Source organism: Sardina pilchardus, chromosome 1 (assembly GCF_963854185.1).
Source record: "Sardina pilchardus chromosome 1, fSarPil1.1, whole genome shotgun sequence".
In the NCBI taxonomy this organism is placed as follows: domain Eukaryota; kingdom Metazoa; phylum Chordata; class Actinopteri; order Clupeiformes; family Clupeidae; genus Sardina; species Sardina pilchardus.
The window spans coordinates 50,385,624-50,397,547 of record NC_084994.1 but is presented as its reverse complement, the minus strand read 5'-3'; the positions used below and the strand labels follow the sequence as shown (position 1 = coordinate 50,397,547).

The 11,924-nt window shown below is 40.7% G+C and overlaps 2 long non-coding RNA genes across 2 annotated transcripts; one reads left to right on the top strand and one right to left on the bottom strand.

Moving 5' to 3' along the window:
* Positions 1 to 1,706: 1,706 nt before the first annotated feature.
* Positions 1,707 to 3,384, bottom strand: LOC134080130 (uncharacterized). The gene is made up of 3 exons (XR_009939168.1): positions 3,175 to 3,384; positions 2,500 to 2,575; positions 1,707 to 2,152 (listed from the first exon to the last, which is right to left on the bottom strand). It is a non-coding gene; the product is annotated as an uncharacterized LOC134080130 (long non-coding RNA).
* A 4,163-nt stretch (positions 3,385 to 7,547) lies between these two features.
* On the top strand, positions 7,548 to 10,946 carry LOC134095164 (uncharacterized). The gene is made up of 4 exons (XR_009940550.1): positions 7,548 to 7,770; positions 8,912 to 8,981; positions 9,190 to 9,228; positions 10,718 to 10,946. It is a non-coding gene; the product is annotated as an uncharacterized LOC134095164 (long non-coding RNA).
* Positions 10,947 to 11,924: the final 978 nt, after the last annotated feature.

Genomic DNA, 11,924 nt, shown 5'->3' with positions numbered 1-11,924 from the left:
GAAGGGATGTTGTAAAAAATATAGGCTATGTATATTTTTTCATGCAACCACTTAAGGTTGACCCCAGCCACAGAGATATGCTACCATGGACTAGGTTACAAGTTGATAAACGAATATTTCCTCCGTTTTCAACATTTTAACATTTAACATCGTGCACACTTGTCAGTTTTCAGAAAAGTTTTCGTTGACACCCATGTTCATGCCGCCAAGAGCATGCCAAATCTTAGTGGTGTAACAAGAAGTTTGAGCCGACGTTAGCTATGAGAATCCCGAAAAAATCAATAACATCAACGAATCACTTCCTTGTTTCATATCAACTGTATTTGCAAATGCAAAAAACGAAAAGGGTTCCCAGCAAACAATTAACGTTCTGCTAACTTTCACTAACGTTAGCTTTTGGTTCCCCTATGGTTCGTTTTTCAGCAACCTACTAATAACGTTTAGAGAACGTTATCTCCAGGTTGTCAAAACAAATAACGTTCCCCTAACGTTTTTACAACTAAAGAAAAAAACGTTATATTCTGGTTGAATCCCAGCAAGCAAATAACGTTAGCCGCTGGTTCTCCTGTGGTTAGTTTATCAGTAACCTTCTAATACCCTGGAGAGAACGTTAGCTCCAGGTTATCAAAGTTTCCCGAACGTTATTACAACTAAAGAAAAAAACGTTATATTCTGGTTGCATTTCTCTTTTCACACAACGTTGCTACTTAGTTGTTTTCAGGTATCTTATTTGTATAACCATATCGGTATTCTCTGGTTATGTGCGTGGGGTTGATTGATGAAAATCGCCCCAGAGTTTCTATGAGTTTCCAATTGAACACGGCCTGCAGCCACACTGCAAAGTCGGAATAATTTGTTGCAAAATCGACATATAGCCCTATTCTATTCTTCCCCCCTCTGTTGGATTGATATTCGGCCGACCAAAGCCAGCCCAGCTAAAGGGACCAGCGCGAGAAGCTAGGTTGAGAAACTTTCATCTCCGTGAGTTCTGGGGTGTTGGTGTTTTAGCCCAGACAGCAATTTAGCTCTTGCCGACGTCGGGGCGGTGTGCCTGCGCCGACATAAAATGCCTCGGCGCGATGTCCTATGCAGATCGGTTGCTAATCGGCAAGATGTTGGGAAGATGTCGGCATTAGAATGATTGCCGACCGTGAGCCCACCTAAACCCGATATTATCATGACCTATGCGGCGCGGTCCCACTAGAGTGGCGGAAAGCATTCGGACGCCGCTCTCCCATTGACTTAACACTGGAACAGCTGATCTTCGGCTACGTCTCTCGAAAATCAGCCCTTCCAAAGTTAAGTCATAAGGAGCGAGACGTTTGAATGCTTTCCGCCACTCTACTAGGATCCCACCGTTATATTAGGTCTTATTGATTTGCTTAGGCTAGCTGCTTTCAGATCGTGTTCACACGTTTCCTATTGTGTAGCCTATCAACAACAGTTATGTGATATTCCACTAATAACGTGACACGGCTTCCTTAACAATTTGACGGGAGCTAGTTGAGAAGTAAGCAAAGCCCGTTTAGGCTACTGGCAACCTGGGAATGCCAGTCTAACAGAAAACAAGAATGGATGAGTGACATCAAGTTTGATGGTTGAATGAGAGAAATAACAAAATAGGAGGGCATCTGGAGATGACCTTGGACATTTATTTTACTTGGTCTTTGCAAAATATCAAAACATTTATTTCAATACTCAACTCATTTATTTAATTCAGATTTATTTCAACACTCACCTAATCACATTGACAAATACAACAAAAATAACAAATCCCTTCAAATAGTCTGTCAGTTTAAAATAAAACAGCCAGTCAGTCAGTCAGTCAATCAATAGGTGGATTCGACTTAATGTAGACGACTGCAGACGTGACTATGGACAATTCCATGCTCCCAACTTTGTGGGAAGTTTGGGGATGGCCAGTATAGTGTACATGCAGCTGTTATGTTTGTATTAAACAGAAGCTAGATGTCATTAATTTACATTACATTTAAATCTAGTGTAAAGAAGATTATTAGAAAATAACCAGAATCAGCTATAAAATATGAAATAGGCCTATTGTCAAAATGAAGGTGTATTGTGCATTGTTTTTTGGAGTTGTTTTACATAGTCCATTTTCAGCTGGAGTCCAACCTGCTCAGCCTTTCAACAGCTGGGGAAAGTACAGGAAGAAAATACACAAAATTAGACAACACATAATTAACAAGCAATGCGCATAATACAGTAGTTTACTGACAACAGCAGAGAGAACCTGCCAAAAATACCTGTGCATCCAGCAGGAACTGATCTAGCACTTTCTGATCTTTGACCATAGAGGTTAACAAAAATACATAGTATGAAATGTCTTGTTTTTTAATAGAACTGTGTGTGTGTGTGTGTGTGTGTGTGTGTGTGTGTGACCAAAAGTGACTACCAAGTGCAATCTCCGTCTCAGCCTCTAGCCTACCATAACACAGTATAGACACATGAAAACACATCATATACTAAAATATGTCTTACTTAGAGGGGTCCTGTGTGGAAGGCCTGGATGGGATTGAAGGGTTTCACAACCATGCTGCGTGTGTGTTCACAGACACTTGAAACACAAAGATTAAAACGGTTAAAACAAAGATTGATTCTTTCAGGTAATTAGTATTAGATCATATCAGATTCAGTCAGAATGACTGTATGAATGAGGGCAGCCTTTTTGCACTTTTTGCTCAGCCTAGCCTACATCAAAGAACCGGCAGAGAGAGAGAGAGACAGACACACACACTTTTCTTCCTACCAAAATTAAAAACAAAACAGGCTGCTAGCTACTCTAGTGACTACCAAGTCCCATCTGTGTCAGCCTCTAGCCTACCATAACACAGACTAAAGGCCCATTCACACCAAGAACGATAACTATAAATAAATATCGCTCTCGTTAATATGAATGACAACGTTCACACATAAACTATAACGATAACGACATCAAGAACGATATCGTTGTTGATCACTTTCAGAGCGATTTTGAGAACGATAGAAAACTAACCGCCAATCAGAACCCATAATATTCTAGCCATCACATTCATTAACATGAGTGACTTTTCTTATCGTTGGCCTGTGTGGACGCTTTTATCGTTATCATTATCGTTCTTGGTGTGAACGAAGTATAGACACTTAAAACACATCATACACTAAAATATGTCTTACTTAGAGGAGTCCTGTTTGGAAGGCCTGGACGGGATTGAGGGGTTTCACGACTCTGCTGCATGTTTGTGTTCACAGACACTTGAAACACAAAGATTAAAACGGTTAAAACAAAGATAAATGATTTTCAGGTAATCAGTATCAGATCATATCAGATTCAGTCAGAATGACCGTATGAATGAGGGCAGCCTTTTTGCACTCTGCACAGCCCAGCCTACATCAAAGAACAGACAGAGAGAGAGAGAGAGAGAGAGAGAGAGAGAGAGAGTGAGAGAGAGAGAGAGAGAGAGACTTTTCTTCCAACCCATATTAAAACCGAAACAGGCAGAATACATATTATAGTATTAATTCATTGTAGAAATATTGTCTTTAATCTAAAGAGACCTGCTAACTAGCCACCATGCTCTCAGGTCAAACTAACTTGACTGTATAGTTTTAGACTAAGACAACTAGTCAGATTGCAGAATAGACTAGATGACTAGACTGGACTGGTCATGTAACCGCACTGAGTGTCTGTGTGACAATTTTGTTAATTACCTTGTAGCAGTTGAGCGCATCCCTTCATCACTGGTTGACTCTTGCTGCCAATCATCTTGTGGCACTAGGAAATACAGAAAAAGAGCCTTTACACAAAGCACATCATCATCCAGAGCTAACCCAATGCATCACATATAAAGAAACTTACACGTTTACTTATTAGTCAAGCACTCACAGACATGCAGAGGTGAAAAAGTCCAGCTTCAGAAAATAAAAGTCCTACCAATATCATATCTATGCCAACCATTCACTTAAACCAGCTGATTGTAATTACCACAAGTCTTCAGCTACAGCAGCGAATTAATGAGATCACCTGTGATAAGTGCACAGGTGGAACCAATACATGGCTGGATTTTTACTTTCTGAAGCTGGAGTTTTCCATCTCTGTAGGCGGCGTCCGCTCTACTTCCGGTTATTTCGCTGTGTACGGCCAGCAAAGTGGCAAGATAATTATGCTTGCGCTAACGCTAACGCTAGCGCTAGCTACCTACCTGACGTTTGCTAAAAACACATCCCGTTAAAGCATTTTATAGCCACAACAGACGTCATAGGATACAATATCTGATTTAAAACACTTCTACAATGAGTTTACTTACGTGTTATCCTAAGTTAGCCATATATATACATGTAAGTTAGCAGTTAGCAGCTAACCAGATAGTTTGAGAAACGTCTTGTGTAACCGTTAGCTGCTAACGTTATTATCTTCAAAAGGCTAATCTACACCGTATTATGCATTTTACCAAATATGATATAGGCTATCATAGCTGCTATCATATCATATCATATATTAAATCATCATATCATTTGCGACATACGGATTTTACACAAGCTCAACGTACCTTCGTGCTTACACAGCCAGCTTGATGTGGACCAACGAACGGACTTCTCATACTCGTCGGCACAGCAGGCAGCATTTAAAAAAAAAAAAAAGAAGCGGGATTGGCTAAATGGTTCTTCACGGTTCCTCCGCCGATCTCCAATGTGCGCTGTCGGGTAGACTCGTCCCGCCGATGATTTGCCCACCTAAACTGACACGTTTTATTTTATGTGCATGGGGAAAAAACCCTGCCGATCCTTTGCCGCTGGTGCCCTCCAATTGCCGACGTCGGCAAGACTGAACGTGCTGTCTGGGAGCAGACTCAACCTCGCTAACTTTAAGACATTTGGATAACACAGAGATAAAGTTACTCACGTAGGCTGGCTGTATGGTATCGATCACATTCTTCACATCGTTCTCCATGCACTTGTTCCATTAAGTCCAACAGGCTTTTAAAAAACACTGTACAGGGTAAACCGGGTGGAAGAGCTAGCTAGCCATAGTCCCAGGCAGGCACACAACGATTTCATGCTAACTAATCTGACGAATAGTTTTGGATTAATCCATAATCGATTAGAGTGGCACCTGAAATGCATTCATGTTTTTAAAGCTTTATTTGTTATGAAAATATGATGATGAGGACTCCAATGAATTATTTCTCAAACGTTGAGACTGCATCTTAAACAGCACAATGTTCCCGGGGGAGAATTGTTTTATATTAACACGTAGTCCAAGTTATAGCCTATGTTACTGTGCTGTTCACTCAGCCTATCCCACAATTCCCAGTCCCAATTTAAAACAAAATAAACCAAAATCCATCATAATTCTGAACCGAGGACTTTTAATGGCATACGATGCAATAAAAACAGCCAGTTTTGAATGTTGAAACAGTGTGTTAGGCTAGCGCCTGCTCTGCTTATGTTTTGATCTGACTAATCGTTTATTATAGGAAAAGACACCGTAGACAAGAAAGTATTAGACCTAACCGCATTTAAATACTTAGCTGCCACATTATCATATTAACGGGTCGTATTCGTCGCAGTTCAGCAAGCAGCTAATGGTAAGTGAATTCATATACTAGTCATTGCCTTAGCCATCAAAGACGTTCGCTCTCCCAGTAGGCTGTCGCCGCAGACGGCGAGTGTGCAGCGAGCCATGCAAGGATCTCACGATAATTCTACATATTTTTTCCCCCTTTACACTTTGTTGCTGGGAGGTTAGGGGAACGTTAATGCAACCAAATATAGTAAAGTTCCCTAAAGGGTAGGAGAACGTTCTGCTAACCAAAATAAACAACCAGAAAAAAACGTAGTATTTTCGTCAAGAAAACTTTCCTGGGGAACCTTGTGGCAACTTTCGCAACTTTCAGGCAACGTTTTCCTAACCAGGAAAAAAACGTTCTAAAAACGTTCTCCTAACCAGAAATTGTTAGCTGGGTTGGCACCAACATTAGATTATTTTGCAACTGCTACTCGGAATGTATCCATGATCACCAAAGCCAAATGAAAATGTAAACATTGGCCACACTTTTTGCGCAGATGCAAGTAGCCTACTTAGTTTTTCTCAGTTCACATTCATACGCGAAACGAGTCCACGAATCTCCACTTTTGTCGGAGTTTTCAGAAAGAATTCAGAGGCGAAACCGCCGTTTGTGTGTAGGCTACACGGAAGGCACAAACGAAGGGAAAAGTCTCTGTTTATCAAGATACCAGTGAAAGTGAGAACGGGGCTCGAGTCTCTGATCAGATCTAAAAAAACATCTCCAGTTCTCTCATTAATGCTCCTAAAACGCATATAGGTCTACTTTGCACATTGTTCTCTGGTCTTTTCATCGTAAACCCGGCCTATAGGCCCCTCGTGTTATTTGCTGTGTTCACATCCAGTTACAGTGTGATGTCAGATCTAAATGGATCTAAATGTTGAAATGTTTGTTTTGTAAATCTAAATGTTTGTATTTTGTCGATTGTAATATATTTTGAGAAATAAAATATGTTCTTTATATATTTAAAAAAGTGGGTCGCGGCTAGTAACCATAGGGAATTGTGGGTCCCTTGGCCAAACCAGTTAAGAACCACTGAATTAGACGCTCTACATTGAACTTTTAAACAATCTACTCTGTCTCAGGCTGGCTCTCTTAAGACTAGCCAGTTAAATTGATTAAACCTGTATCTGTATCCACTACTCTCAGTAGAGAGCTGTGTCTCTCCATTCTACAAGAATATAAGGCACATTCCATCCAACATTCTATCCATTCATCTTCTTCCATAGACTGTACTGGACAGTGTGGCTGCATTCAGCAGTGTTCTATGGAATTGAAGCAACCGAGGCGACGCCATCTTGCAGCCAGTCTGAAGTACGCTTGCGCAGTAGGATTAGACGCATGCGCAGTGATGAGGAGGTCGGAGCAGAATTTTTTTTTTACAGGATGGTAGGGGAAGATTCATGAATATTCATTAGGGAACGTGTCTTTGATTGGCCAGTCAGCTCTAAAATTCTAGGTGTAGTCAAAGTCTTTTTAAAGCAAGTCACGTCACTCGGCAGCCATATTGGCCATGGGGTCGGGCAGCGACTTTGACCGGAACAAGACCAGGCTCTATCTAAATGAATGGGGAGAGAGCTGGATGTCCATGTTCCGAGGTGTAAGAGACATAAAAATCACATGTTTGAAATCGCGATGAAAATCTGACTAAAATCGCTGAAAAGGTTTGGTGGTTTTGTATCAAATTAACGCTTAAAAAGCCCTTTTCTTACTGGTAATTTTGGACTGCGCATGCTCTGTTCTTCACGACGCAGCTTTCAAAAAGCGTGACCGCCAAGGATCGGCCAAATGATTGGAGCAACGGCACTGGAAGAGGCGGGACGTGCAAACCATAGCCAACCGGTGTAAACAACCGCCATCTTTCGCGTTACGAAGTTACCCCATGCTTTTCAATGGGCGATTTTTCCAGTGCAGTGTCTCCTCATATATAAGTGTCTCTGGTGTAGTCTGCTCAAAGTAAAGTTCAGTTATGGTGAAAGTAAACACGCTACAGCCACCGGCAGTTGTTATTCGGTCGAAATCATTTAAGTACTGAACATTGAAACACTATTGCCACCATTTCTGTAGCCAGCTGCTGGTTCTTCTGCTGGTAGCACTATCTTCATACCACTATCAACAACAGTTAGCTGCTACGACTTCTCCGATCCCTTGGATAACGGTTTTTTCGCTGATGGAGTGCTGAAACGGCGGTGACTGAGGGCTCACTGTAAGTATGCTTTATTATGCAGTTAGCTCAGCTGCTACCTTGTATATCCATTGAAAACGTACTCCATAACACAAGTTACCTACTTAATTAGGTTTATTTGCTGATATAGGTGCTGTGTCCACCAAACGCAATATTTATTTTAGGTCTATGATAATTACACACCAGCAACGTCTAGCAGCTAGCTTGCGCAAGCTAATTTAGCTCGCGCAAGCTAATTTAGCTCACTAGACAGGGCTAAATCAGAGAGGATTAAAGCGGAGGATCTTTGGCTAAATTTTTAATCAAAGCTACATTTTTAATCAAAGCTAAACTCAAAACTGAGTTAAAATTGAGCGAAGCTTGATTTGGTTGAACGCTAACTTTATGTTTGCCTGTGAACAACAAGATGGTTTGCGTCAGATAGCAGCTAGGTTGTTGGCTAACGATAACTTTACTCTGTCATGAAAACTAGTTTGTGTTAACGTTAATGAAAGATTAGATTTTGGACTCGGGAGTCTTTCAGAAGACTTGGATGTGTTTACATCTCATTTCGTTCTTGGAGGGAGGCTGATATCACATTGTTTACCTGTCCTGGATAAGATAACGTTATTGATTTTAAATTATGAACGACAAAGTTCTAGCAGCTAATGCAAGCTATGCCCCATGTCATGCACATGCTCAGACATATTTGAGACTTTTTGAACTCCTAGATGGCAGCAAGAAATACCCTCGGGATTCGTGCCCTTACCTTACGTACAGGTTAGCGAGAAACCGGCCTACTATTCAATCTAATACGTCTCGTTTTCAGGCGTGTTTCCTGGTGACTTTCTCTAGTAGAGATTACTCGTTAACTTTCATAAAATATAAGGGCACACATCCCGAAGCCATTTGTTTTATGAAGAAATACTGCCGTCAATGAGGTCATGTAATGCTGAAAGTTGTTGACTAGTTGACTTGATGCATATCCTCGCTTTGCTTTGTCACAGACCAGACTCTTTTTAAAGTTTAGAATAAATGGGAAGAGGAGCTAAATTGATCAACACCATATTCTCTGGATCCCAATATAATGCTGTTTTAATGGGGTGTAATACTGGTAATGATAAATATTTGGCTTTTTTCCCTGATGATAAAAGTTATGCATATTTATGTGTATGTATTACAGGTCATTCACAAGTGGGTCCAGTCTGGTTTGGGGGTCTACCCTTTCTCATCATGTCCTGCTACCCAATAAAGTAAGCTATACAGTTTTATATTTGATTTATTTGACTTTTGGTCCACACATTAGTCATATAAGATAACCATATGCCTTTGTAACTGGTGTTACCAGTTCAGGATGAATTGAAGGTAAATGTCAACATACATAAATGCCTTTCTCTGCTGTAATAAAATCCACCTTCTACCTCAAAAGCTCTCTAATGAAAAACATATTTTTTATTTCAGAAGGGAAATAACTAAAGGCCTCTGCAGCTGCTTTTACAGGTAAGGATGAATTGCAGATATATTTCAAGATTAAAAAAAGTTTTTGTCTGCTTTGATAAATTCCTAATTTCCAGTACCTACAAAGCTCTATAATCAGCATCTAAAGGCCTGGACACACCAACCCAACCGGCCGACCGTTGGCAGAAAAGTAGTTGGACTATCAGTCGGGCTCTCGTCTCCCCTGGTCGGTCAAAAAAGTGCCACTGCACACACCGAAGCGATGCCGACACCGATTGTACGTTCTGCGCGTGCGTGAACTCTGCTACCTAGATGTTTCAAAAGGTAGACTCAACCAATCAGATTGGTAATTAAGGCCGACGGACACTGGCCGCTCTACATGTCAAACTGGCCAAAATTAGCCCCGACGCCGACTCCCGACGGCACGGGACACACCAAACCGATTCGAGTACCCGACCGCTCCCGACTACCCAACGGCCGATTATCGGGTTGGTGTGTTCAGTCCTTAACACATTTTTGTTTAATCTGTACATGCAAATATTGTAGTATAACCAAAGATCCTTAATACTGACAAGATAGAGCAACATAATGCATCTCTATGGAAGAAAAATTCGAACAGTTCCTGTCTGCTTAAAGAGCCGTATCGCAAAGACGTCATAGTGGGATATCGATCTCTGTCAGATTGGCAAGCAGTTCAGTTTGAATGTTAACAGGTCTGCTTAAAGGGGGATTTAGCCCCCCTCCCCTTTGCGAAGACAGAACGCGGAAATGATCGAACGTTTGCGGCGCCTCTCGCTCCGCTTTAACCCTCTCTGGTATAACTAACAAGTAGTTGTCTCTGTGAACCGCTTTTCTGTTGCCTTTTTTAATTTTAAAGTAACAGGTCTTTGCCAACATGTCTTTAACCCTCATTATATTTACTGGAAGACTACACGGTGCACATAACGGTGCGGTCACACGCTTACATCCGCCAACGTATGCATCATTTTCATCAACGGCAGCATATTTCCATAAACGCGTACTGATTGGTTTGTCAGTGTTTGAAAATTTGCATAAACTGCATTTCATTGGCTAGTGCTTACGCGATCCGTCAAAAGTTGAACATTTCTCAACTTTTTAACGGAGGCAACATATCCCAGGCAACGCATCGGACCCACAATTCAGTGCGGCATAAAATGAATGGGAAAACAACGGACGAACGTTGGCGGACGCAAGTGTGTGACCGCACCGTTACTGAAGCATTCTGTTTGCAGAGCATCTGCTGCAACACTGTAATCAATGGAACTCTTTACACTAGAAAAAAAATAGACTAGTCTTCTAAAACTATTGTCACGCTCTGCGAACAGAGTGCTTCACTTGCGGACCCAGTGTAGCTGTCTTGTTACTGGTGGTGGATTGTGTCACCAGTACAGCAACCTGCTGGTGGCAGTACCTTTATATTCATGTTGCTGACATTCAGTTAAAGTAGGTAGTTATGTACTTAATATGCTTCCAAAACGTAACTCATTTTGTTATGCTTGTATGATTACAGATGCTGTGAGAGTCATGCCCTGTGCAGCGGCTTCTGATTCAGTACAGCAGTTCAATCAGCCCAGCAAACAGGAAAAACAGTTAAATGTGTTTTAACACATTTAACAGTTAAAACAGTTAAATGTGTTTTAACTGTCAGCATCCCTACCCAAAAAAGATCAGGCTACTGTTATTTCCAACTAAGAAAAAAAATGGTCTGGTTTGAAGGTTATCTGTGTTTTGAAGCATGTCCTAAATATTAATTAATAATAAAAATGTTTGACACTATTTATGGTTGCATTTCATTTTACTTTTATTAGGCCTATCTGCTCAATGTATTTATTATGTATTTGTCTATAAATGTACTTCATTCATTGAGCATTGAGGTGCCGGTGACAAGTGTCTTCTATTGTTTAGGAATTGCATGAAGGAGTTCAAGTTTGTAACTGATTGATAACTTGTAGGCTGTAGTGTAGCAGAGTTGATTTCATGTACTGTAAACCCCATATTTTAATGCTTACTGTTTCACAAAATGAAGGTATTTGGCTGTAAAACCACAAGGTGCTTCACATGATAGATTTTGACTTAATCATTTCTTGAATTGAAGGTATGAATTCATTTTAATGTCATATTGGTTGATACAAAACGTATTTTGTGTAGCCTGCAGGTAAAGTATGTTTACTTGTGATTAGCTTCCACTACAGCCTTGCGTAATCTATAAACAAATTTCATAGTTTTTTTTTAATTTAGCTAGCTGCTATTAGTTTCCCTGAGTCAGGCTTTTTTCCTATAACATTCTGCGAGTCGTAGGGAAATGTTAGGGTAAGTTCTTACACACGTCTGCAGCAGCCTGTTTGAAGTAATAATATGCTTGTATGCATAGGCTACCTTCACACTGGAGGCATCTCATTTCATATAATAGACCATTTTGTTTGGTTTATTTTGGTTTAGCTTTACAGTGTAATAGTTCACCACTGTTAGCTGGACGCAAACTAGCTCTCAAAACAAAAGTGCGTGTCTGAGGAGAAATTCAACGCTTCATCTAACACAACGCAAGAGAGGGTAAACACCGCTACGTATGCTCCAAAAACACTGACGGCAATCATCAAATCCATTAACCAAGCCAGAAAACAACACTGAATTGTTCGTTGTCACGTAGAAGGTGATGTGTCACATCCATCAAGGAGGATAAATAATTAAGTGTCAGTTGTCATGTGAGAGTTTGCTTT